The sequence below is a fragment of the Macrosteles quadrilineatus genome, unplaced genomic scaffold (assembly GCF_028750875.1).
Source record: "Macrosteles quadrilineatus isolate MER2022 unplaced genomic scaffold, UCM_ALF_1.0 Scaffold_2__2_contigs__length_208266976, whole genome shotgun sequence".
NCBI lineage: Eukaryota > Metazoa > Arthropoda > Insecta > Hemiptera > Cicadellidae > Macrosteles > Macrosteles quadrilineatus.
The window spans coordinates 170985562-171011714 of record NW_026542595.1 but is presented as its reverse complement, the minus strand read 5'-3'; the positions used below and the strand labels follow the sequence as shown (position 1 = coordinate 171011714).

The 26153-nt window shown below is 29.8% G+C and overlaps 1 protein-coding gene across 2 annotated transcripts in view; it reads right to left on the bottom strand.

The window, feature by feature from the left end:
* LOC128987242 (pinopsin-like) overlaps positions 1-26153 on the bottom strand; it is a 119536-nt gene that overhangs the window by 51552 nt on the left and 41831 nt on the right. The window contains exon 2 of one of the 2 annotated variants that reach the window (XM_054407994.1): positions 12290-12314. The exons of the other annotated variant lie outside the window; for it this stretch is intronic. The gene's annotated coding sequence lies outside the window, so the exon portion shown is untranslated. The remainder of the gene's footprint in view (positions 1-12289; positions 12315-26153) is intronic. 2 annotated transcript variants of the gene reach the window in all.

The following is a 26153-nucleotide window of genomic DNA, read 5'->3' as shown; positions in this document are numbered from 1 at the left end:
TTTACCCAGTTCACCATTGTTTTCTAATCTGGAACAGTGCCATGTTGACCAAGGATGGAATGTGCTCCAAACAATCTCTGGGTTTTTGCACAAGAACCACTATTTTAAAAATAGGTTTGCACATCAAAATCTCAGTGTTAATAGCCTCGGGCATAATATTTACTAAAATGGCATAGTTTAATTGATGTTTTAAGCACAGCTGATCATTCGTTGTTGCAACAATTAACATGTGACAGCTAAAACAAATTGTGGCGTTCTCATTGCCCCACCCTGTGTTTATTCTAATTTGGCATATTTACAACCATTTGCAGAATTGACTTTTTGATTATATCCAATTATAGATATATATCTTTGTTGTGCTAAAATTGAAAAATACTCGTTTAAGGCTGTCTCTTGTTTTGTATAATATCGATATTAATATGTAATTTTGTTTCCTAACGGCATAAATATCACGCAGTGAAATTAAATTAAGAATGTCAGGTGCAATGTTACCTAAACCAAATCGTATTTAAAGTGAAACCACAAATTTTCCAGAGGTGATAATTTAGTTTAGCAATAGTTTGGATTAATTTGCTAACTAAAGGTAATACATTTTATTGTTAGAATCATCAACTAAATTAAAATCTTTTTCTGACAACGCCTAATATACGAGATCAGATATATCGATAAAATATTCCTGTAATTATTGTAAATAAAATACATATTAAGGTTTTACAACCTTCATTTCATTCACATACCGTTCATTATCATTTTTCTAATCACTTAAACACTCCGATTCTACACATCCAATATGCATTGATTTTAAACAATTGACACACTTTTGATAGTTAATAAGTGCATTAAATTTATAATAAATGACTTTTGCAAATGGATGTTTAATTTACTAAATTATACAAGTCAACATCTATAATTAATGAGAATGTGGCCAACATGTGTGGTTAGCCTCATGATTTGGCTGGGCTGGGTTTAGTATGAGGGACTCTAGGGGCATACGTGGACGTAAAGGTAGGTGTAGCTTAGATTCTAATACATATGGTTTAAGTATAAAATATATCATGTACATTTTGTACCTTGATCATTTGCAGACATTCAATTTAGGTTTTTTGTCCAAATTAGTAAAAAAGCTCGAGTGAATGTTTATCCTGAAATATATAAAGGACTGTGTTAAAATACAGAAAATATTATTAATAAATAAATTAAAGAATTAAACATTAGTACTCTTAAAGTTAATATTTTAATGAAAAACTAACATGTTTTGGCTGGTAGCCCATGGTCACAGTTACGTTATGAATAAATACTAAACAAACAGAACTGTAAATAATAAACAACCTATCATAAATCTTTTTATTTTTTATTGAAGCATAAGTTGGATTAGGTATTATTTTCTTTGATTTATTATACAAGGTTTTTTAATATATTAATTTTTTTAGGGGTTTACATTTTGTTGGGTAGATTGTCAGGATCTTTTTAATCGTGGATATCCTATGTAGAATACTTCTTTAATAAATAATCTGTCTTTGTTTGGTTTCAATTCAAGTACTGATACATTTCTTTCTATGTTTTTCTGTTTGTATTTAGTTTTTAATAAGTGTTCTGCTTATAATTTTTAGATTTAAATACCTGTATATGTTCTTGAAATATACATTTGAAGTTTCTACTAGTTTTTTTTTCTTCAATCTAATATTTATTACAATCCGTACAGGAAATTGTGTAAATGGTGCTCTTGTTAAATTATAATGATTCTTCAGGTAGTGGTTGATCTTTGAAAACTTTTGAATTTATAATTTTAAAGTCATTGTTCTTTGTTCTATGTTGCTCCATAATTTGTTTTTGATAATGTTTACCTTACTGCTGTATTTAATATATAATTATGAGGAATGAATTATTAATTGCCACACGACGTCCATAAAGTATTACACTTCTAGTATTTTATTATGGGTATAATTTTTTAAAATACAAAATAAGCCTGATCTAATTAACAAACTAAGCTAACAAGTTCCAGTGAAGGTATGTGCTAAAATCTACAACGAAAATAACAGAAATTCCTTGTTTTTCAAAATAATTAAATTTTCAATAATATTAAGAAAGTCTGCATGTGCTTTTATGAATAGACAATACTATGATTTTTAAATTAAATCAATTATTACCCTTTATTGTAACTATTTAATTTTCTAATTATTTAATAGTAGAATTTATAAATACAAGAAAGCTTAGAAATTAAACTTTATATACGTAAAAGATTAAACTACCTTTTAATATTTCACAAAGTTAAGGTGTTTTAAAGTCACTTGAGGAGGTAAGGTATGCTTAGGAATCATAGACTATTTTCCTTTATCGAGATAACAATGCATAGTTTTAAGCATATTTCAGTTTTTGATCCAGGGATTTTTTTCCAGGTGTTGGTTGACATGTTACCATCTTTATTAATTAGCAGTTTTTTTTTAGCTTTTGTGTATTGAAAATGTATTTCACGCAAGCATATCTATGGCCAAGGAAGAGCATACGCAAACAATATTTGTTTGGACACAACGTTTAGCATTAAACCGAATTCAAAAGATTAGTTGAGTATTTTTACCCGTTGTAACCCACGAAAACTCAAAAGAATACAACACAACATCTGAAAAATAATTCTGGGTTCCTGAAACAGCATTTCTTAAGGTACAGTTAGCACTAATTGAAAAAACAATTGCGTTTGTAAGTTACAATATTACAAGTTTTCTTTCAGCTAGGTCAAAGTATAACAAGCTAGAAGCTGTATGATAAGAATATTCTATTATCATTTGAACTAAATCAAATAATATAACCAATCTTAGATAGAATGCAAACATCTTTTATTGCGAAACAGTTATTTCCTTACATTTAAAACACTTCACTGGTTCGAAAAAACAGCAACTTTGATCCGTTTTTTGCGAATATCTATTATACAATAACAATTTTGTAAAATTAGAGTACAATGCCATTGATTCAGAATTTCCGATGTCATAGAAGGCCGACTGAAAGCAGATATAACGTAATGCGTTATCTTCTAAATGTATCCACTCACCATTTAGTCATCTGAAATGTTTCCTCAAAATCGAGAGGAAAATACAAACAAGCAAAGTCTTCCAAGAATTTGAAATAAAGCTTGTCTGAACCTGTCCAAAAAGAAAATAATCAGAAATCAGGTCGCGCTAGCATCTTTGGAGAGCCGGATCTCCAATTTGTAGCTATCTGTGCTTCTAGACGTGAAAGAATTCCTTTTGTGTGAGAAATATTTAGAGCTACTTGCACCAACCTTTACTTCTAAGGTTATTGGCAAACAAATGTTGAATCGCAGTATCTTAAAACAAGTTGTAATTTTTGTTAAAACCCTTATTAATCTTATTGATTTAATATTTGTTCTTTCTATAATCAAATGTTTTGTGCAATAAATAATTTGTACTTACGTAACTTATACTTCCAGTTTTAATATACATAAATAATTAATTATACCTGATTTATGGATCTATTAAAATCTATTTATGAGTTAAATATCTGTTTTTCTACTCGTTTCGTTAACACTATTTAAGCGAGTTGCGTACACTACTTTACCTACGACAGTGTTTTAATAATCGAAGATCACTACTAATAACTTCTAAGAGAGGTTGTTTTCGTTTATGACCTCCCATTGCCACTGACAGTGATGCAACTAAACATTGTATCAAATACTAATTGCAACACTCAACAATTGAATTGACGTGAACACCTGATTAGTTGGAGTTCGAATCATTACAATTTTACTTCTTCACTCTCAATCCTTGAACCTCATTGGTCCGACCCGTGTCGTTATGAGTAAAACTATGCTGTTATGAAAGTAAACAATGCTGTTATGAGAAACTTTTCAATTCTAAAAACTGAACTGAAACGGCTACTTTAAAAAACTGTTATAGGCTAAACTCTTTAAACACATTGTGACTAGTGATGTGTTTTGTAGAGGTTATGTAAAGTATTCAGTGTTTGAGATATTTTGATTATTGCAGCACCACACAAATAAAAAATGCTTAAGTTGGAAAAAACTCAATTTTAATATTTTTAAATATTAAAACATTAACATTTCTTTACATTTACGAGTTTTTATAAGTACTATAATTTTAGATCAAGGATTAAATTTTCTTTTAATTTAATGGTAAAAAAAGTAGAAATATAGTTCTGATTTAACGTTCTTCTAGCACACAGAATGATAAAAGTAATGCATTTAGCACAACATTCTCCACTAAATAAACACAGGGGTATTTTACATATATATTCCCTGTTTGCTTCTCGGAAAAAACGATACGTTCGCTATTGTTACTAAACAATATGCGTTTACCCCAGTGGAATAAAACTAGATTATCTCTTCACCCTTGTTCAGTCCACAGAGTATTCAGAGCAAAACATAACAAAGCAACAATTTATACAAACAAATAGTATTTTGGTCTTTTTCTGTTACATTGTATTAGACCATACAATAATACTTGACGAATATAATTTCACATAAAACATTTAAGTAAAACTCAACTGAGGCTTTGTTGAGTATATTCATAACACAATCTTTTTAAAATAGTTGTTCTCGATCTATTTTAATGAACAAAAACGTCAAGAAAAGTAAGCTTTTACTGGAAACACTGTACAATATCCCATATATATTTAATGCCTAAAAACGTCCTGTACATAATTTCAAATTTTAAAGTATAAGTTGTGTAAGTTTAAGTATGTGTGAAAGAGTAAAAACATAATTTTCCTTTGTTTCTTATATTTGTATGGACTAATTTCACTCATAAAAACTGTATTAGTGTTATTAGACTATTTTTGTTCCCATATTCTATAAAATAAAACTCTAAGCACTAGATTGGCTATTTGACTTGCGTCTGAAACTCCTTCGACCAAGAAGCTATTTCCTTCTGTTAATAGACTGTTTGAGAACTTGAATCAGCAGCTGAAGGAGAGTCTCTTTTTAACCTTGAAAGAATTATATATGTTAAAGATAATTTGCAATCTTTTCGTTATCGTTAATGGCTGTTATTTTATTAATTCTACAACAGAATTCAAACTTAAAATAATGTTTTACATCAGCCATATTATGGGGGGATCATAACAAAATTAGGTACTTTCCTGTTAAAGAGAACATTCATTATTATCGATGATTTTTTTCGATATATCGATTTTTTCCCCTTCACGATACATTACAAATTGACAGCTGATATTTAGGCTAAAATATAGTCTATTATATGGAAAGAAATGAATCTTTTCTAAGCTAACCTAACATAACCAACCTAACTTGATGTACCATTTAAAAATTCCGTTTGATAACAGAAAAGGTGATGGAGAATATTAAATGGAGTTTTCAAATGTAACTGCAAGTTTTGTTAGTTTTGTTAGGTTAGTTAAGAATTGTTTTATTTCAATATTTTTTTTATTTTTTTTTCGATTCTGAACAGTATTTATTTATCGTAGTTGTCAGCTGATATGTTTCAATTTGTTAATATCGATATATCGAGAGAAAAAATCATCGATAATAATGAATGTTCCCTTTAACAGGAAAGTACGCAAAATTACAAAGTCTAACAATTTTAAACTATCTATTTTAATGGGGGTGCATATTGTTTTCTCTTTTGGGCACCATTTAAAATTTAAATACCCTTTGAGCTCTAAATTGTTAAAACACGTTTTGTTATCTAGTTTATTTTAAAACCGTAAAATATATCAGATGTGTAAAAGTAAAGGACTGCCTGAAAAATTTTCGAATATTTAAATAGTTAATTATCAACCTTGTTATAAAAATCGTACTTGGCACCCATGTTGGTAATAATTTAGACTTTAGTTTCGTTACAGTAAATTAAGGTCAGTACATCTAATGAAAAATTAGCATAACATTCTTTTTATTTTTTTCTTCATGCTGTTGGCTTCTTATAAAATAATAGTTCATAATTAAAATAATAAATACTGACTCTAATCAGGCAAAATAAAAATAAAATCACCAAAACAGTCTAATTGACTCATTATTGAACAAGTTTGAAGTACAATATTTTTGTAGAAACACTTAAAAACAGGGTTTATTTACTAAAAACTCAACAATTTCACATTCCTGTGGGTATTTTATAACTAGCCTTTAGCTATACAACAGAACAAATTGCCAATTGGGAATAACAAATAGGTACGATCTCTTGTTTCCCTCTCTTACTACAATCGATTTTTCGCCTCAATAGATATAAAACTACCTCTGTTTGTTCGGAATATTGTTTTAATAGTATTCATCTTCTGAATAATAGTGACCTCAAGTTGTTAATTTTAATACGCTTTTATTATTGTTCCAAAAGACACCCTAATTAATTTTTAAAACAAAATAGAATATATAAAATATTGATGGAATAGGTTTGATAACACTAATTTTCAATCTTTTCAGTACCTCAATACTCTACCACTAATGGAATTCAGTCATTGATTATATTTTCCTAAGGAAGATATTTCCAATTAATTAAAAATAATAATGTCCGTTTCCTGTTGTTTAATTAGGTAAATTTCACGGAATCACTTGTATAATTAATTAATTTCGTACATATTTTTAACTTTATTCCAATAAAAATCCGGAAACTAAAAACATTACTTACAGTTCTTTGAGTTACTTGGAGCCTTTAAGTAAAACTGTCCATGTTGATATTTCCATGTTCGTTGTTATTTTATTTAAAAATCAAAATCACCTGAATACATTTTGCTGAATGCAATCCAATGAGATAAATGTTATGTACATTTCCCTTGAATGATCAACTCTGACTACAAAGGAGTTTTGAATTAGAAAGTTCGTAGTTTCCCTGGAGGCATTTCATGAAGGCGAAATATTACGATAATAATACCAAAACTTTAGGTACAAAGCTACTTTGGCTTTTGAACATTACGCCTGTAAAGGCATCAAACTCATGTTAAATTTAGCCACATGAGTTGTTTATGTGAAAATTATTTCATGAAAAAGTATTTTTTATTGTCTTTATCATTATATAACATTATAATGGCAATAGTTTTCTTGGCTAAGATCCGAAGCCTTTGAACATGATGCCCTTAAAGTTAAGGTATCATACTCATATTTTAGCTGTGGGGAACTTTTAGGGTTTACGTTGTTTTCGTAGCTTATTTGTTTATTGTGTTTACTAAATTGAATCGTGTCAATGTTTCCTAGTTCTTTTTTTTCAAAGGGAAATAACTCTAAGGAAAGATCTTTTAGGACCAAACAAAATTTTACTTTGATATTTACAACAAAAAAAGTTGTTATCACATACTGTATAAGTTAATGTAGTCGGGCTCTTAGCATGTATCTAACCGAACAAACTACAACGAGACATGAGGTCAATCTAGGGTTGAGCGGAGTAAAATAGTAAGTAATAAGTTAGTTTTTAAATGAAAATATTTAATTTCTAATATTTATAGCAATGGCAATAAGTGATTTCGTTGTTGCGCAATAATTTAGTTTGTTTCTTGGTAATTTAATTTATTCAGTAATATCAAGATTGATATAATAACACTGGGACAGAACGAAAACACATTTTTTTATTGTCTACAAATTGGTTCTCGTGTTTTTTTCACAGAAGCTGATTGAACATTATTCATCGAAAACAAACGTATTTAGTTGCTGAAGTTGAATTTTATAAATCTATAAAAAAATTTGTTTTTATCTCTCTTGTTCATCTCTCCATCAAAAACACAATTTAGGTATTTTTTTCTATACATGTTGCTTTAAGATAAGCTGTGTACTTTTTCCAGGATAAAAACACCATTTAAATGTTTATTTACATATTTAAGGGGTTGATGTAAAAGGATATACCATACTGGATAAGGATTTATTGTACCATCCCAATTTATACTCATACACAAGAATCAAAATTAGTCGTATATATTTTTTAAGAGTTCGGTTAGGTGTTTTAAAACCTTCATTTGGCCTATGACGCGAATGGGGGACGTAGCCTATCTAGCAAAGCAAGGGGTTAGCCGGTATAGTACAAGGGTGAATTGTACCGATAACAAATATTGGCAAATACCAGATTCGAACCCGTTGGTGCTACCAACTGACTCACTAACTCATGTCCACTAATACGTCTGCTGCAACATCAAAAAATCATTACTAATCTCGTTATGAAAATAGTTTTATAATTTTACAAAATTTACAATGTTTTTAATAAAATATGACATGACTATTGATAAAATACCTTTTTGAGTAAATACAAAAGATATTTTAGCTCCAAAAAGTTTAGAATCCAGCAAAGCTTCTTGGCGTGATGGAATATTACGATATTAATACGAAATCTCTGAGCTTAAAGTTTTACCACCTCTACGGGTTCAGCCTCAGTGCACTGATCTCTGACATATTCATAACTCAGCCTTCTACACAAGTTTTAGTGTTGTGCAAATTATAATCACATTCAATCGTGTTTAGCAAATTTCTCTTAGTGAATAAGCTATTACCGTAGGTCTCATGTTAGGACCTACAGCCGGGACCAATTTACTTTTTCGTTTTAAGGTCCCATGAGGCCAAAAACACCACCGTTCAAATTCATATATCATATATTCGTGTGTGTCCGTTAGCATGATAACTCGATAATAAATGATCCGATTTTAATGAAATTTGGTAAAATCGTGTAAACCTACGTTTTATTCGAACGGATTATTATTCGGACTATGGGAACAGGGGTAGGGGGTATATGGGGGGTTTCACAGGGTAAAAATTGGGGTTTACAATTTTTTTTACTCAAAATTTTACAATTTCTTTCCAAACCATTATATAGAGCTTAAATAATAAATAATTTTGTACATTTCAGCGTTGTTATATGCCTAACGGTTACGGAGATAGTTTTAAAAATGTACTTTTAAAATTCCCAAGTTATTCTTATGGAGAATAAAACTGTTGTAGTTTGCTTGTTTATGGATATATTTTAACCAAAATGCCCATTTTATTAAATACAGTCGATAGCTTAGTATTAAATAAATCTTATTTCAAAACCTAGCGTCCTAGGATATAAAGGTGGGACTTAAACAGAAAACAATTAATAATAACATATTGTAAGTAGTTGTAAGTTTCCCCAAGTTTTAGTGTATGCATTTTGTAATCTGTGTTTGTTAAGGTCATATTGCTTTTTGGAATAAAAAAAATTAAGTTTACACAATCTAAAAATTTACATTAATCTTAGATATAGGTATCCAGCAGGTATAATTTTTAATTGTTTATTTTGAATATCTTCAATAATATTTTTTTTAATTTCAAACATAAATGTGTAGTACACCTATTAATATTATGCAGTTTTTTTAATTGGATGATTGTTCTAGGTTACGTAGAACACACAAAACTCAAAGTTTCTATGATAAAAATACCACTGAACTTATATATCACTGCAATGCGGGGAGGTAAAAACTTAACGAATCTCTTGGACAAATCTCTGGTATTCTTTCTGCACCCGTAAGGGGTCTTTACTACGTGATAAAATACGAGTTTTCTATACCGTACTGTATTTGCAAAACGATTTAAACATTCTCGTTCAAAACCAAATCTCTCTTTTTCGTGTTTTATGATAACGCTTGAAGAATTTATACGGATAAAAGATTAATTTACAAAAAGCGTGTAATTGAAAGATGTATTTTTTTACCTATGTAAGTCAGGGTAAAAATATATTATTCATTTCTCGAGGAACTGAAACGAAATTCGTACGGTTTTATTGCGCATTCGTTACAATTTTTAAACAATACCTAATGAAAACCTACATAAAACCTTTTCAAAAATTAAAATATGACCTAATATTTAGTTTTACTAAATTATTTAGTTTTGTTTCAAATATATAATTGATGTTTTATTGAATTTGTTGTAAAAAAGTACTCGAAATAAAATTAAATATTGTATCACCACACAAACACTTTTCCTAGCCCTGAAGGCATTATTTGTTTGGTAGTTTGGTACGCTAATAAACCTTAAGTTGGCATTCGAATCCTTGGGTAGTGGCACTATAAAACTGCCAAATATATAATAGTATCGTTTTAAGCTAGGTTAGGAATTTTTTCACATTACTTCCAGCTAGGCCTAGTGGTGGCGGAGTTATCACCCTTGTGTGGGATTTGATCCCCGGGACCTAGAGGAATGAAGTAAAGCGCTTTACCACTAGACCAGTTGCTCCCCTGATGATTGGTGATTGGTTATAATGGAATTGAATTTCGGGTCTCGGAACACACATCCAGCTGCTGGCCAACAATTTCTTCGTATGGTGTTAATAAAAAAAATAATAACGACGTTATGTAGCGTATTTAATGTAAATGTTTATTTTATGCCACATACTCTTCCAAAGGGAATTTAAAAACGTTGAATAACTAATTATGTCCTTGTACATTCAAATTTTTTTTTTTTAACCATGGCAAATATGGACGTTGCATTCTTTTTATGGAAGGCTACAATGGGTAAAACCCAATTTTACAGTAGTTTAAATGTATTTTATACCAACCGGAGGAACAAAGGGGGTTTGTTTAGTCAAACAGCAAAGTAACCTTAAACGTTCATCAACATTTAACTCCAAACCGCTAACAATTCCCTTACATAATGAATGAAGTGGTCTCATAATTTGGTATGCAAAAGTTTCATGTTGATTTCATCACAAGCAAAAAGAGTTTGTAAATGTTGTTTGACTTGGACAGACTAAAATATAAATAAATTTACCCAATCGAATTACCCTTTTTCGTAAATATTTTCAACTACCGTAATAGTAAGCTACAAAATTTTTAATGGGGTGGAGAACGCTGTTTAGGATGACAATTTAATATCTAAGGCCGGTCTGTGTAACCAAAACATTTATCTGAATTTTATTTCAGGCTCATAAGATTCAATAGATATTCGTTAGGAATTTTCTTTATTCTAAATAAAAACAAAATCCAAAATTGCTTTTTTTGCTTACAATATTCGTTAAAAATTACTTAACAACCTTGATCTAAGTATTTGGAAAATTTATTAAGATATATGTGCTATAAAAATCATAATGATACTATATTAAAATTAATTGCAATATTTTATAAATAACTGTAAAATAAAAGGTTGTTCCAAATTCAGTCAAAAAGCCTTCCTTGTGTTAAAACCAAATACTTTAAAACGTTATCAAAGTTCGCCATAGAAAAGGCTAAAAAAAGAAATGGTTACTTAAAAGAAGTTAAATTAATTACGATTTTGTAAAATGAAGCGCGTTGCCTGCAAAAGAGAAACGAATAATTTCCCAGAAACAATTTAGAGCAACGGATTCATGCAAGCAGAAAATGACCAATCTACGATGACGTTGATTAAGTGCATTACCTTCATCAAAACCACTTTTACAACCCCATTGTTTCTTTAACTTTTGATCGTATTTTATGACACGACTCTTTTGTTACTTAATGTAGCTGCCATAGTATTTTTTAACTATAATATTCAATACAAAGACGAATCATTGCTTGGGAAAACATAATACTGTTTTATTTTTTTTTCTTATTTAAAGATTACTTATATAGTAGTCTGGAGATTGTTCTATAAACATTAAAAATACATTTCTATATGTATGAAGTGGGAATGATCATTAAATAATTTTTTTTTATATTGCAGTTCATTTAGAGTAAAACATGTTTAATCGAACGAAACCATAAAACTGTTTGACAATATGAATGAACACCATACAACCATTCGTATTGAACATTTAAAATTCAATATATTGAAAATTGTAAATTACCTGTTAAACCTAAAATGAAAGTAAAATAGCTGCAATCTAAATTTATAATCATTTAAGGTTGTTGGAGTATACTTACTTGAGAAAAGTTATAACTTATTTACAAAAATAAGTAGCTTTTTGATAGTTCAAAACATGTCCCAGCTGTCCTTTTTCAGCCTGATCATTGGGATATTAATAGTTGTTCTTGACAATTGAAACAGCTTATCTTAGTCAGTCATAGCATAGACAAATAGAATTTATATAGACCGACAGCAATGCTGCGGTTTAGCATAAGTTCTCACGTCCACCGCTTGGAGCGCCGTTTTGTTGGGGCACGTGCTACGTAACTACACGGCACTCCTAGTGGTAGACGCCAGATATTAACCGCAGCACTGCGGTCGGTCTATTCGTCCATGGGGATAGCTACACTAGACATATTACACCATTCTATACTCATCCTCGACTAATATTTTGTTTGAAATACACCTAGGTTACATCACAATCTTAATATGTAGTAGAATTAATAATAGTTATGATAATAAACCTACAAAAGAAGCTATGAAAAGTTCATGTATGTTCTAACAATAAATGTAACTAACCTATACGAGTTTTCCTCCATAATACCTGTAACAAAGAGATTAATTGATAACAAGGTTTTAAATGTTATAAATGAAGTAATACCACAGCAAACCAAAAGGCAGTTAATTAAGAATAAATACTTATCCCTAATTTCTAACCAATCAAGGAAAAAATAAGAAGAAACAGTAGGCAATAATATCATGTTTTTCATCGCAGAAAATCTATTTCTCTACCGTGATATCAAAAAGTAGAATAGAAACTTTTGCAGAATAAAAACATACACACACCGCACTTTATTTTCAAAATAATAGTTGTGAAAACAAAACTTATAGTATTAAGTTTTTATTGTAAGAGTAACGTAAAAATGTAGTTAGCGTACAACCTTAAAAAAATAATTGAAAGACATCTTTAGTATTTTTTTTTATTATTGCTCATTGCGATGCTTTATGAGTATAATGTAAACTACATTTAAAACTTATGAATATCATTGAGATTTTGGTAAACTCATACTTGTTTATTTTAAAGAATAATGAATTCAGACTGATTGTTGAGTGAAAGTGGTAAAACAGTGAAAATAGTTATTTCATCACTCCGTAACGAAAGTAACTATTTTCGATAACAGCAGACATCAATGAAAGTATTCGTTTCCCAAGCTCTAATTTAAAGCGAGGGAAATCGATCAGCTGATTTTCCCTCGCTCTAATTCTACTTTTCCCCCTCTCGATTAGTTCTCCATTTACTCACTACGCGTGCTAGTGTTTTGTTACGGTTTAATTGGTTTGAATCAGCTGTACGTATTGTTAAAAGTTGTTTTAATCCTTTATTTTAATGTTTAAAAAAATTATTCAGAAATATACGTAGAAATTTCTTTATTACTTGGTAGATAAACATGCAGTCTTTGTCTCAGTCCAATAAATCCTATAAAACAACAAATAGGGTAAAGGTGTGGATTTTTTGTTCAATTGTTCATTTCAAAAATTACCTATATTACAATTAATAATTTTCGTATAGTAATTTTATTTATTAAATAATAACGATTTATTAAATTACTATCAATAAATTGTTTTAAATATTTTACTTTAAATAATTTAAATAATTATTTAAATTAGAATTATTTAATTTAAAATTATAATTTAAATTATTAGTTTATTTTAGTTATTTTAATTATTTTATTAAATTAAGTAATTTATAAAACTATAGTCATATACTAGTAAATGTAATTTTGAATTTTCTACATTGTCAGAATATAGTGAAAAATATGGCAATATATTAAAGGCAGGCGTTTCATAGAGGACAACATAATCCAAACCCTGAACTTGATTTAGGATTTTAAGTGACTTTAAGTGGAATTAAGTGGAATTATATCGCGTCATGATTGTAATATTGCGCTGGTGTGCTTTGTGTTAAGTGCAACAAGTGCAATTGAACGCTACTTGAACGGAATGAACTGATTCATTTTGTTATGAGGCAAAAGGTATATAAATATGCTCATTATACAGTGTTCATGATACTGGCCTAAGTGTTTGAAATATATAGAAATGATGTGTTTGCAGTGTGCGTTTGGAAGTGTTTATCATCAAAACCTAAAACCGTTATAAATTAAATAATTTGTTGATTATGAATTGGTTTTTAGTTAGAACAAAATTAGACTGAAAACTCCTGGACACTATGATAAGGAAGGGAAGTGGTTTTTTTCATTACAACTAGTTCTCATCTATTTGCATCTATGCAAATATAAAAAGATCTCTGACCACAAATATGCGCTATTAACTAAAGTTCATTTGGATGAGTGTAGAGAACGTAAATATTAAAATAAATTTTCTTAACAAAATTGAAGTAAAACTCCATTTCCTTAGTTTGTAGTGTAAAATATAAAAAATGCATATGTCTCTAGAATGATTGACTCAAAATATAGATGTTCTAAACCTCTAGTACTTCAGTTAAACTAAAAGAACTGTTATAGCTTGCTAATAGAAACGATGAAAAAATATCGTATATCTTTTAGTCCAGTGAGTTACGAATTGAATGAGGTGGACGTTCTCATTAAGTACCCAAATATTAAAAATTCCATTAAATCTTTTTATATTTTATCAAGATAGTTGGACCTAAAGCTTGACTTAAATTGGCATTTGATATTAAAATGGTTTTGAACAGGAGTCAAGGCCACAACCCTTGTATGTGTGTAGAGGTTTCCTCTAACCTCCAAACCACCCACGTCTCGTGACATAAAAGTTTACATTGAAAGTGTTAACATTGCTAATCTTCTGCTGTTTTTTTATCTATTACATGAAGTCTCATGTTTACATCTTAGGCCGTAGGTTGGGTAAGGTTAGGTTAGGATGTAGGTTAGGTTAGGACGTAATTAGATACGTTAATACGTTAGTAGATAGACGTAGTAGGACGTTAATAGATTAGGACGTAAGCTAGGTTAGTTTAGGTTAGGTTGGGACGTATGTTAGGTTAGGTTAGGACGTAGATTGGGTTAGGTTAGGTTAGAACGTATGTCAGGTTAGGAAGTAGGTTAGGTTAAGTAAGTTAGGACGTAGGTTAGGTTAGGACGTAGATTGGGTTAGGTTAGAACGTAGGTTATGTTAGGTATCTAGCGTTTTTCGCTATACTTCTGGCTAGGCCTAGAGGGTCGTGTGTCTTTATCACTTCGATAAAATCAATTCATTGGCGGGATTCGAGCCCATGATCTTAGGCACCACACTCGCGCTCTACCACTTGACCAGCTCGCTCCCCAATCTGATGCGGTGCCTTTAAAAATATGCAATCGTTAAAAGTACATTTAAACATGGACAGTTAACGTGGACTGCTTAATAGTTGGGCACGTACAGCATGAAATCAAAAACTTTTTAGGGACTAAGTGGAAAGGGAGTGAAGCTTGTGGATGTTTCATTTGTTAGTAAGAGCCTTCCCTTCCATATAAAATAGGGACATTATTTTTGAAGTGGCTGAGTTCAAGTAAAATTTTGTACTAAATTGAAAGTTTAAGTGTTACTTTTAATTCAATTATTTTACCATCTGAGAATGAGTATTATTAAAAGGGTAACTGTATTTATTTTTATTTGTGTCCAATATCCTAAATATCGTACTTATAAGAAAGGAATGAAATGTCTTCCGTGGTTCTTATCAATCACACATGAGCAGGTTTCTGTAAAGCATTTTCCAACTATTGACCCAAACATGCGACATGGGAATGGAACACGATCGTGCAAACTAAAATAATAAATAAAATCTGTATCGTATACATATATTAAGGATAACCTTTTTTATCTAAACAAGACCTATTTTAAAGTAATAAATATTACGGGTACAATGAGGTTTTGTTAGTGATAGTCTTAATTGTTGTTAAGAATTTTAAGTATGAATAAATAAAAAGAAATGCTACAAATTAAATATATATTTGTAGTAGCGGCTTCCAGAAGCAACTAAAACCAAACGCTTTATTTAAGAAATAAATTTACCAGCCATGCACCAAAGACACAATTTTAAATAGAAAATAAAAGTATAAGTCTATAATGAATTTTATAGAGTATATCAGGTATCACCAGACGACCTTTAATAGGGAAGTACGTGAACATTTGGTATCTGTAGGTGTAAGAGAAAATGAAAACCAACCACCAAAGTAAATGGAATAAGTAAGTAAACAGCCGCAGGCGGGAACTTTACAAACATAGTGGGTCATTACTCCATTCCATGCTTTGTCGCTCTATAATGAATTATTCTAAGGTTATTTATATTTATGCATTTGGCTCTATTAGGGTTTCCATTAAAACGAGTTATTTTCGTTTGAGAATTAGCTTTTATTTACATTTATCAGAATTATATTAGGTTTGATTTTAGTTACGGGAAAAGGTTATAGAAGACAAACATACTTGTATTCAAAATTCGTTGTAGTTTTTACAGTATATGTTTCAAAATTCTAATTAGCTTTGTCTTAATCAACGGTCTTTTTTAACTTGTTATTAATATAAATTAATGAATTATTTTATTTTCTCACAGTTCTTTCAATTTCAAATCTCAAAATACCCTAAACGTTGAAAAAATGTGGCTTCGAAAATAAGGCATTTTTGTTTATAAATAATGTAATTCATAGTTAATTTTATATCTTGATTTAGATGCTTTTTTCCTAAGGTATTTGGCTCACACAACTTATTAAGTTATTATATACAAACAAGTGATAAATTCCTTACCAAGAGGAAACCTTAACATTAAAAGTACACCGTAATTTTTTTTAAAATTAAATCCTATATATGTTTTATTGAATTTCTAGGACAGTGATGTGTTTTTAAGAGTAAATTGCACAATCATTAGAAAAATAGAATATTACTAATAAACATCTAACACATCCATAAAATCGGTAAACATTATTTTAAATAATAGATGCAAAAGTAATCAACACTAGCATGACAAATGAATGTATTAATTTTAACATATTTTCCAATCCTAATATAAGTAATGTCCATTTTTTATCAAAATAACTGGTAGTTTATCAAACTCTCTTTATAATTTTGTAGAAACAATACAATCAATCATTCTTTGATTTGGCGAATGCACAATACTAATAACATTTAAATCCAATATCCCCAACCAAAACTAAATTAGTTTTGTATTGCAAATTTATTTTTAATCGTTAACACTGGCTCCTAGCGCTGGTTATTTGTTTGGGTCCGAAAATGAAATACAATGGCGTATACGAGAAATACACCAACAGTTATTTTTTATGTCATAATTCAACAATACACTTTTGTATAACCCGAGATTTATCTACCTCATACATGGATGGTCATGTATTATTTGCGCCAAAGAGCTCCTTAATTGCGCCAAGCTCTCAAACGGTCCAAAAAGGTGCCTTAGTTTCCCAACTCCCATGCCATGTAGGGGTGAGTTGCCAGCAGAAGGAATGTCCTCGTAAACTTATCGTACACGTCATAGTACACGCGCATACCAACATAACTCAACATAACCTAACCCAACCTAACCTAACCTAACCAAACCTAACCGAACCTAACCTAACCCGACCCACAGTTCCTTATTAAAACCCCACATTGCTATGTTATTTGTCATGTATGCAATTCAATTACATTCACTTTTGTCGCCATCTTGAAGCCATGATATTTGACGCCACTTGGCGCAGTTAAGGAAAGTATTTGGTGGCTCCCTGGACGAGTAGTTGGTGCAAGGAGCAACTCAGGAATACCCGTCTACCTGACTCAGAGGTCGGTTGGCACAATTAATGTCCACCATCCCCTGTAACATTCTCTTCCAACTTCGGATTGTAAACAGTTACTAGAGCATGAAATTGTTACTAAGTATCATTCGTTGTATATATTTTTCTAAAAGTTCATTTTAACAGTCTACATCGACATTTGATAGCGATATGCCACCATGATTTTAACAAAAATGAGATTCACGTATTTATTATTTATCACGAGTGGAATCATATAACCAAAAATTGTTTAGTTCAATGGGTCTACCATTACCTTTAAAGGGTCCATAATATGCTATCCAACTATTCTTATCTTTGTCCAACTTACTAACGGTACTACCATCTAAAGAGTATCACAATATACAAAAAAATGATGGTAAAATACTGTAGACATAAAAAGCACACAAGAGTTACCCAATAAGGGGAAGGATAACAAGTTTAGAAATTTTTGTAGCTAAATACCTAATAAGATTGGTAAATTCAAGTCATTAAGAAATATACCAAGTTTATAGAATTAATGTGGAATACTTGTAAAGAGTTTTCAACGGATTATTATAACTCTTCTCTATAATAAATTTATTTTGTTTAATGGTACAAATATATTAAGTAAAATTAAATTATTATTCTTATATCGATCAGTTGCATCGTAAAATTCAAATCTTTTTTTTCAAATACGTACATTTAACCAAAGAGACCAAAACACTATCCGTAATATTGTTATTTTAACTATTTCGATTTATCTAGTTACATTTTAAAAATTATCAGCAACAAATTACACTTAAAAAAAGCAAACATTGACCTTCACTCAGCCATTAAAAACACTAAACAATGTTGGCTTTTGTTGGAAGCTTACAGTTTCTGGAATGCCAACTAGCGGTTGTAAATGTATACTTTTAACTCGGGCTGGGAAACAAAGGGTATTGTTTGATCAAACAGTTCATTTTACCACCTAAATTCCATGTAACACCAAACGTAGAAATCACACTCCGAAGCTAATTACAAAAGCATTCAATTTGGAAGCTAAATTAGTTTCTCACATTGTATAACGTGTTTAAGTATCATGCTGAATTTTATTTTGTGTGATTCAAGAATCAGAGAGAATCATACAGAACCTTTGTTACTTAAGGAAAATGAAAAACATCACTTTTGTTTAGCATCGAATGCGTTAGTTGTATCATACGAATATACAAAAATACGTATTCCGTTTCTACTCTATCTTTTAAACACACATATTGTTTAAATTTTTATACGTCTAACATATATGTAGTATCTGTTAGGTTAGGCTAGATATAAATGTCTAACATACATGAAGTACCGTATTTTTTACGTTGTTTTCTGATAAACTGCTTCGGTAAAAGTCTCATTGAAACCTTATAGTCTATAGGTAACGTGATTATAATATTTTCAGTATAGAACCTGTGTGAATAGTGTAGGGAAAATATAATCTTCATAAGTATTTAATATTATTTTTTGTAAAAATATAGACAAAAAAGAATTAAATATGGACTGTCAGCCGCGCTGCGGTTACCATGGTTACTATAGGTTCTGGCGCACACCGCTTGGAGCGCCGTCAAGTTACGTAGCGCGTACGCCGTAACTACATGGCGCTCCCAGCGGTGTGCGCCATAACCTGTGGTAGCCGCAGCACAGCTGACGTTCTATATTTAATTCTTTTTGTCTATGGTAAAAAACACTCTTGATGTTATTGTTTTGTCATTTTTTGATGCAGACCCTTTTCGTTTATAACAAGAGCTAATAACATAATAAACCCTACAAATTGTCCTTTATTCAGTTTACCAAGTGTTTCAGTTTACTCTTTTAAACTGTTGCAACAATGTGGATCTTAAATTTATATTGAACGCGAATATTGATAAATTAATAATTCTTTTTAACAAAAACTAATTGTAGGTGTTATAATTATTAATGACGAAATCACCAACTATCAACCAAGCAAACTAATGACCAAGCATCAACTTTTGCACTTTAAATAATGTAATAGTTCTGTGAACAAACTTATTCATGCGGGAAACATAACAATAGTTTTATTAAATCATAAGCTTAAACTTACGTATAGTATTTTTCTACATCCATACGATAAGTGTAATTCATTTCAATGTTATACAAGATACATCAATAATTTATTGTTTGAATATTAGGATTGAAGGCATCCGTAAGAAATGTTTAAAAAATACAATAATAATGTATTTTAAGTTATACATACATTTTTCTAAAAAAAATCTTGCCGGCGAACAGAGAACAAATAAAGTTATAAAAATAATTGTTAGCATTAGAGTAATCTAGCGTAGGATTACCAATCTAGGACAACACAGATTAAGTGTCTTATTTACAACTGAAGAGCTTGAATAGTAGAACTCCTTTTGCGTGATAGTAATTTATTCTGCAATTGGAAAAAACAGCTTTATATTATCTTTAGATTACTTACACAGTTATTAAATTGTATTTATTTGTATGGTATTTATTAACAGTAAAAATAATAAAATACCTAATTTTGTATATTTGGATGACAATAATTACAGTCTGAAATTTGTTCCTGGCAGACCATTATTATTTGAATGATTATTACAAATGCCCAAATAGTAAAAGAATTTCCTATACAAGAGTATTTTATACTTTTTATTTAGTGCCAACAGACACTCTATAGAATCACTAGACAAAGTATATATGTAGCCTTAGTAAGGCGTGTCTCACACTTTTCGTAAATTGATAGTTTTACCTTAAAATAACCTAACCTAATCTAACCTAACCTAACCTATCCTGTAGTGCCAACAAACATTCCAAACAAACGCTAGACGAAGTATATACCGTAGTAAGATATGTCTCACACGTTTTCTCATTAATAGTTATAGCCTAACCTAACCTAACCTGTAGTGGTAACAGACATTCTACATAATCAATCGACGAAGTATATACCATAGTCAGATGTATCTCACACTTTTCCTGATTGATTTTGGGTGATTTGTAGAATGCCAAATAATTCTATAGAATGCCTTATTATATACTTTGCCTGGAACATTTACATTATATACTAGGTAAAAAATTCATCAAATATTAACATACTTTGTTATCAAATAATTATTCCTGGAATACTACGGTCCGTTTATGCAGTTTATGTAATGGTCTAACCACATAGGTACATACTGTGGGCAAGTAGGCATTAAAATTAAATATTTTAAGTAGAGTTAAGTAACTTTAAACTGTTTGTTCATCCAAAATAGACAATGTTATTGAGAATCCTCGTCTCGGTAGTACTAGGATTAGGAAGAAATATGTATATACATTTCAAAGTTATTTAAAAGATAAGTTTGATTCTAAAATGTCATCCAAGTTTAATGGTATGGTTGGTTATTTCAAATAAACTAAAACCTGGAGCCTTGTAGTAAAGACAAAGTAGTTCAAGTACTTTATTACACTGTTCAGTATAAAGGAGTGTTATATTCATCCATAACTGCACGTGTCACTTAGCTCCGAAGATTGCAGCAGGTGTATTGTTCATTTACTGAATTATTTCAATTGCATTAAGATCAGTCGAAGATTTTCATTGACGAATGTATTCTAGTTTGACCTAAGCATATCGTATAATTAAGAAGTGTAAGTAGGATTACGTAGCATTTGAAATTAGATTACAATGCAAAAACGTACATGAAGTGGGTTTTTTTTGTAATCCCACTGTCAAATTAAATTTAGACGTTTGATGCATATGAATTTAAATTCAAGCAAAGTACAAACATATTACTCTGCATTTGTACACCTCAAGAACGTACCGTAATATTAGCGGCGAATTTTAAGACGAGATTTTTATCCAAATATTTCTCCAAACATTTAAAAATCTCCAATAAAATATGTTCTTTTGATTTCGGTGATTCCTCGGTACGTAAATCGCTGTAAATTATCTTTAAAAATAAATTATATGATATAAGAATAAATAAATTAATTAATCAAATAACAGTTGTGATATAAGAAAAATTAAAGTTGGCAACCATATTAGGAAAAATTCGGGTAACATTATTTTTTTCAACTTAGCAAAGTTTTTCTTTATAAATAAAACCAAGGCACTTACACACCATTTTTTACATCTCTTATAACATTCTAATAAAACAGCTGGCAAACTTATATAGATCACCCTGTATACCTATACCTATTTTAAGTAAAAAACTACCCGACACAAATAGTTTTACCATAAAATTATCATATAAAACGATTCATGCTTGCGTGCATATGATATAGTCACATGTAGCGTGTTGATATTTTAGATGAATGCTGAAACTGGTACCAACACGTGCTTATACGCTTTATAACATAAACAGAAAAATGTCTAAACATGGCTGAATAGCAGTAATCATTACTACGTTTATTATTAGTAATAAATCATAGCATCCATTATTCATTGCAAAACCTTCTTGCATTTACATAATCTAACCTTGAATCAACTTTTTATCCCTGAACAGATTTTTACATCAATCCAGCCATTAATTTACTGGTTGTCTGTAATGAAACAATAGACAAACTCACAGATGCTGCAAAATATATAGGTTTACTAATTAAACTCTGATTATGAATGAGATTTAATAAAAAAAATAGTCCCAAAACCTATAATTACTTTCCTCTTTTGAGAGGGCTTATGAAATTATTTTAACAATATCTATTAAAGTACGTGCGTTTGTTGTAATATTTAGTAATAACGCTGTATTACACAGAATAGTTTTCTTGTAAAGTTATTTTCATTTCAAAGAAATTAACATAAAGAATTACAAACAATAATAATTGATACACAGCAGCTGTTATGTCACATGTTTTAGTGAACATTACACTTCAGACTAACTTGGCTTGTTGCTTGTATTACAAAAGTGCCACGTAAACGGAACCAATAATTTCCATAAAAAAAATATTGGACACTATAATTAACATCCCTAAATCCCCTCTTTTAATAATGTGTCTTTTCTTTTTACAAAGGTAAATGTGGGTTCCTTTCTTTACAATGTGTAAATACGGTATGATTTATTTCTAACAAAACAGCAATTAAAAATCGAGGCATAAGTATTTGATTTCTTCTCAAAAATAAATTTACTATCAAACTAACTCTGAAAAATATAGAGTTTTTGACAAAATAAGTATGTTATTTAACATTAAAAACACACACAAGTCTTAGATTAAATTCTGAATATGCCAGACTTAACCAAACTTATCAGCAATTTCAGACTTGTGGACTTAAGAGCATTTAAATTATTAAAATCCATCATTGAGATCAACACATTTCAGAAATTGATACAAATAGTAATTTTAAAAGCCATAATAAACCTTTTTCAAATATATCCCTCAAAAGTAGTTTAAATACAAATGTTGATTCATATATTTTATTTAAAAGTATCCAATTTATACGTTAATAATAACCATTCGAGTATACTTTGCACAACCTCTTTGCACAATTATGCAAACCCCAAACTCCGTTTATAAACAATTTTCATAGATTGTAACTAAAAAAACTTTTGACACTGTATCAATCTGTATTATTTCTATTTTGGTGATTTTAGCTATACATCCAAGATACAAATATGTTTTTAACCATCCTAGGTCTCAAAATCGGTAAATAAAAAGAATTTAATGCTTTACAAAGATAATATTTTGATTCAAAACAAAGCCCAAGTACTTCACTCCAAATATGATACTTACTGGGTTTGATTGTATTGGTTTGTGGTTGACCTCAATCAAATCTATGTTTAATTCAGCCAACCACCGCACATGGATTGAAGAAATGTGAGGTGTCGTGTGGATTTAATCTAACATATTAACAGCTTTCACAATTATTTTCAAATTTTAACGTTTTCTGTAATAGTCGTAATAGATACTCAAAACTAGATGTATTAATTTCAGTTTTCTCTTACTCGGCCAACTTTATCTCCCTAATATAGCTCTTCCTCGTCAAGGTTGTAGAGTCGAGTTATTCACCTGGTAAACTCGTCAAAGCGAATCATTCTCAATGTGTCTATTGTCTAAGTTTTTACCCTAAAGTTACGTGGTTTATCTGAAATCTAAAATTACTTTCATTTCCGAGAAATACTCGTACACCACCCTTTATAAATGTGTTTTGCCAAAGCACTCTCTTACGTGGGAGCTGCTTTCCGCATATTTAAACTGTTTGTGGTTAATGCATTTTTATGCCAATAAATGTAATTTGATATGTTGGTCTTGGTATGTAGGAGGAACATTTGTTTTCTTCTCTTTGGTTGGTAGGTAGTTTAGAATGAAGTGCTTTGTGGTTAATGTATTTTTATGCAAATAAACGTATTTTAAAATGTTAGTTCAGGTATGTAGAAGAATTCTCTATTTTTGTATTTAGTTTACGATTAAGGTTGCTGGGATGTGAATATATTTCTGACATTGCGGAGATAATCAACAATAGTATAAATGACAACGTTCAAATTTTTTTATATTTCTAAAAAATAAGATCTTCTTGGTTAAAAGCCGCTTGAAAGGAAAACTCGTGTATGTTTAAATGACAGAAATAAACTGAACTATTAAATCTAAATAATAGTTTGATTACCAAACTGATTGATACAACACTAAGGTGATTTGTAGCCTAAACAATTTTTTTTATTTATTACTCCAACCTGAAAACGAAAAATGCACTATCCACAAAATGTACAACGTTCAGAATATACAACCTGGAATTATTTACCGCAATTCTGAACTTTAACTTGACTTTAAGACTTTGTTGATAGGTTTCAATATTGTTTGAAGCTCTTTAGTGAGCTTAACTCCTGAGGGGTGATTGAAAATAAAAGACCTTGAGCTGTCTTCAACAGCTCTTATTCTATTCTTTCACTTGGTTTGAGCTTCTTGATTTCTTACCGGATTTTAAAGTCTCCACCAATTGACTTAACCTTCTAAGCGCTAGTAAACAATTAGTATCTCTTAAGAAATACAATTCTAGATAGTTGGATTTAAATTTAAATAACGGCCTGAATGAATTATTCTGCATTACTTATTAATACCTCCATCAAAATATTATCAGATTATCCATAAAGGTATTCTCATTGCAGCACAAATTCATAGGTAATTTTATGACACTTTTTACTACGGATTTAGATAGTTGCCAAAAACATAATATACTCTATTTTTTAACAAACACCCAACAGAAAATAAATCTAAGATATTTGTATTCAAATAACGTGTCTTAGTTATTTGAAAACAACTTTTAAGTACTTTCTCACGTTAAAGCAATTTTACGTAAATAATAAATAAATTAATAAAGGAAACTAAGAAAATACTTGTATAAGCTACGTCGAAGCACACATATATAAATAAGGCCCATTATGTTGGAAATGATGGTAAGATATTCATTATTTCATATGCTGAACCCTTGAATTTCGTTGTAGGCCTGCAATTATCAATCTCAATCAAGTGTTGCAAGGAAATCTAAAAGTTTCAAATGTAAATAGAGTTTGTTTTGTAGGAAGCATTTTTTTTTTTTTTTTAAGAATTACTGTCTGTTTTATCAATCAATGGAAACTTCAACAGAAATTGGTTTCATAAACGTAAAACGTATTTTTATGCCAGTAGTTAAGATCAGCTTTCTTTATTAGAACGCTAAACTTCAATACTGACATAAAAATACATGTTAAGTTATATGGACCCAATTTCTGTTGAAGTTTCTATTGTTTGACGAAACATTAATTCTTTAGAAAAAAAACATTCTTATTTATCCAAACAAAACGTATTTATTTACCTTCGTAACATTATTCATTTCTTTGCAAAGCTTGAGGTTTTCTTAAATCTTCATTGTAGTACCTTTTTCTATCACCACCAAACAGATGGAGAACAGAATTTCCATCACTTTAGATTATTACTAAATAGGTAAATAATAAGATATTATTGATAATTAACACTAATTTTAATCAGTAAAACATAAATACTTAAGGATTACAATATATTTACGTATATATTCAATTTTTCAAAAGCCTTTAAAATGTTAAAAAAAAACAACAAGAAAGTGATGATGCTTTATAGGCCTACTTGACTATTGAATAAACTATTGAACTAAGGATTTTCGAAACTCTTTCCTATTATACCACCGATGAGTCTCTGAATGTTTTCTGAATTGTGTATAATATTTATTAAAATATAGCCTATTTTATACTCCCAGCTTTTAATGTTCTATTAAAATAAAACGTAGGAGTTAAATCAATTATTTATTCACGTTTAATTTTAATCTGATAATATGTGATATGTAACAGATTATTTCCGGGGTTTGATGCAAATGAATACTGATAAATACAAGGATTATGGAGATTAATTTGATTCATACATATCCTTAAACCAGCTAGGGTCAGTTTATTAGTACTGAAAATTCACTTGTGCATACAACTTTAGACTGAACATTATTTTAAAACCAAAAACCGTTTTTGCGCGTACACCTTAAATACACATTTTGTAAAAGTATAAGAACAACATCTACATTTTGATATTATATTTTGTATAAAACGTTATAATTACATATTTAGAAGTATATATTCATTTGATATAAAACATTTATTTTCATGCAACAGCAGTTTTAAAAATTGTAGGCAGCAGCGACAAAATCTGTCGTTCTCGAGTAAGAGTGCATATCTTGCAGGTTTCTATAGTGGAAAGCAATATTTCTGTTCTGCATCCAA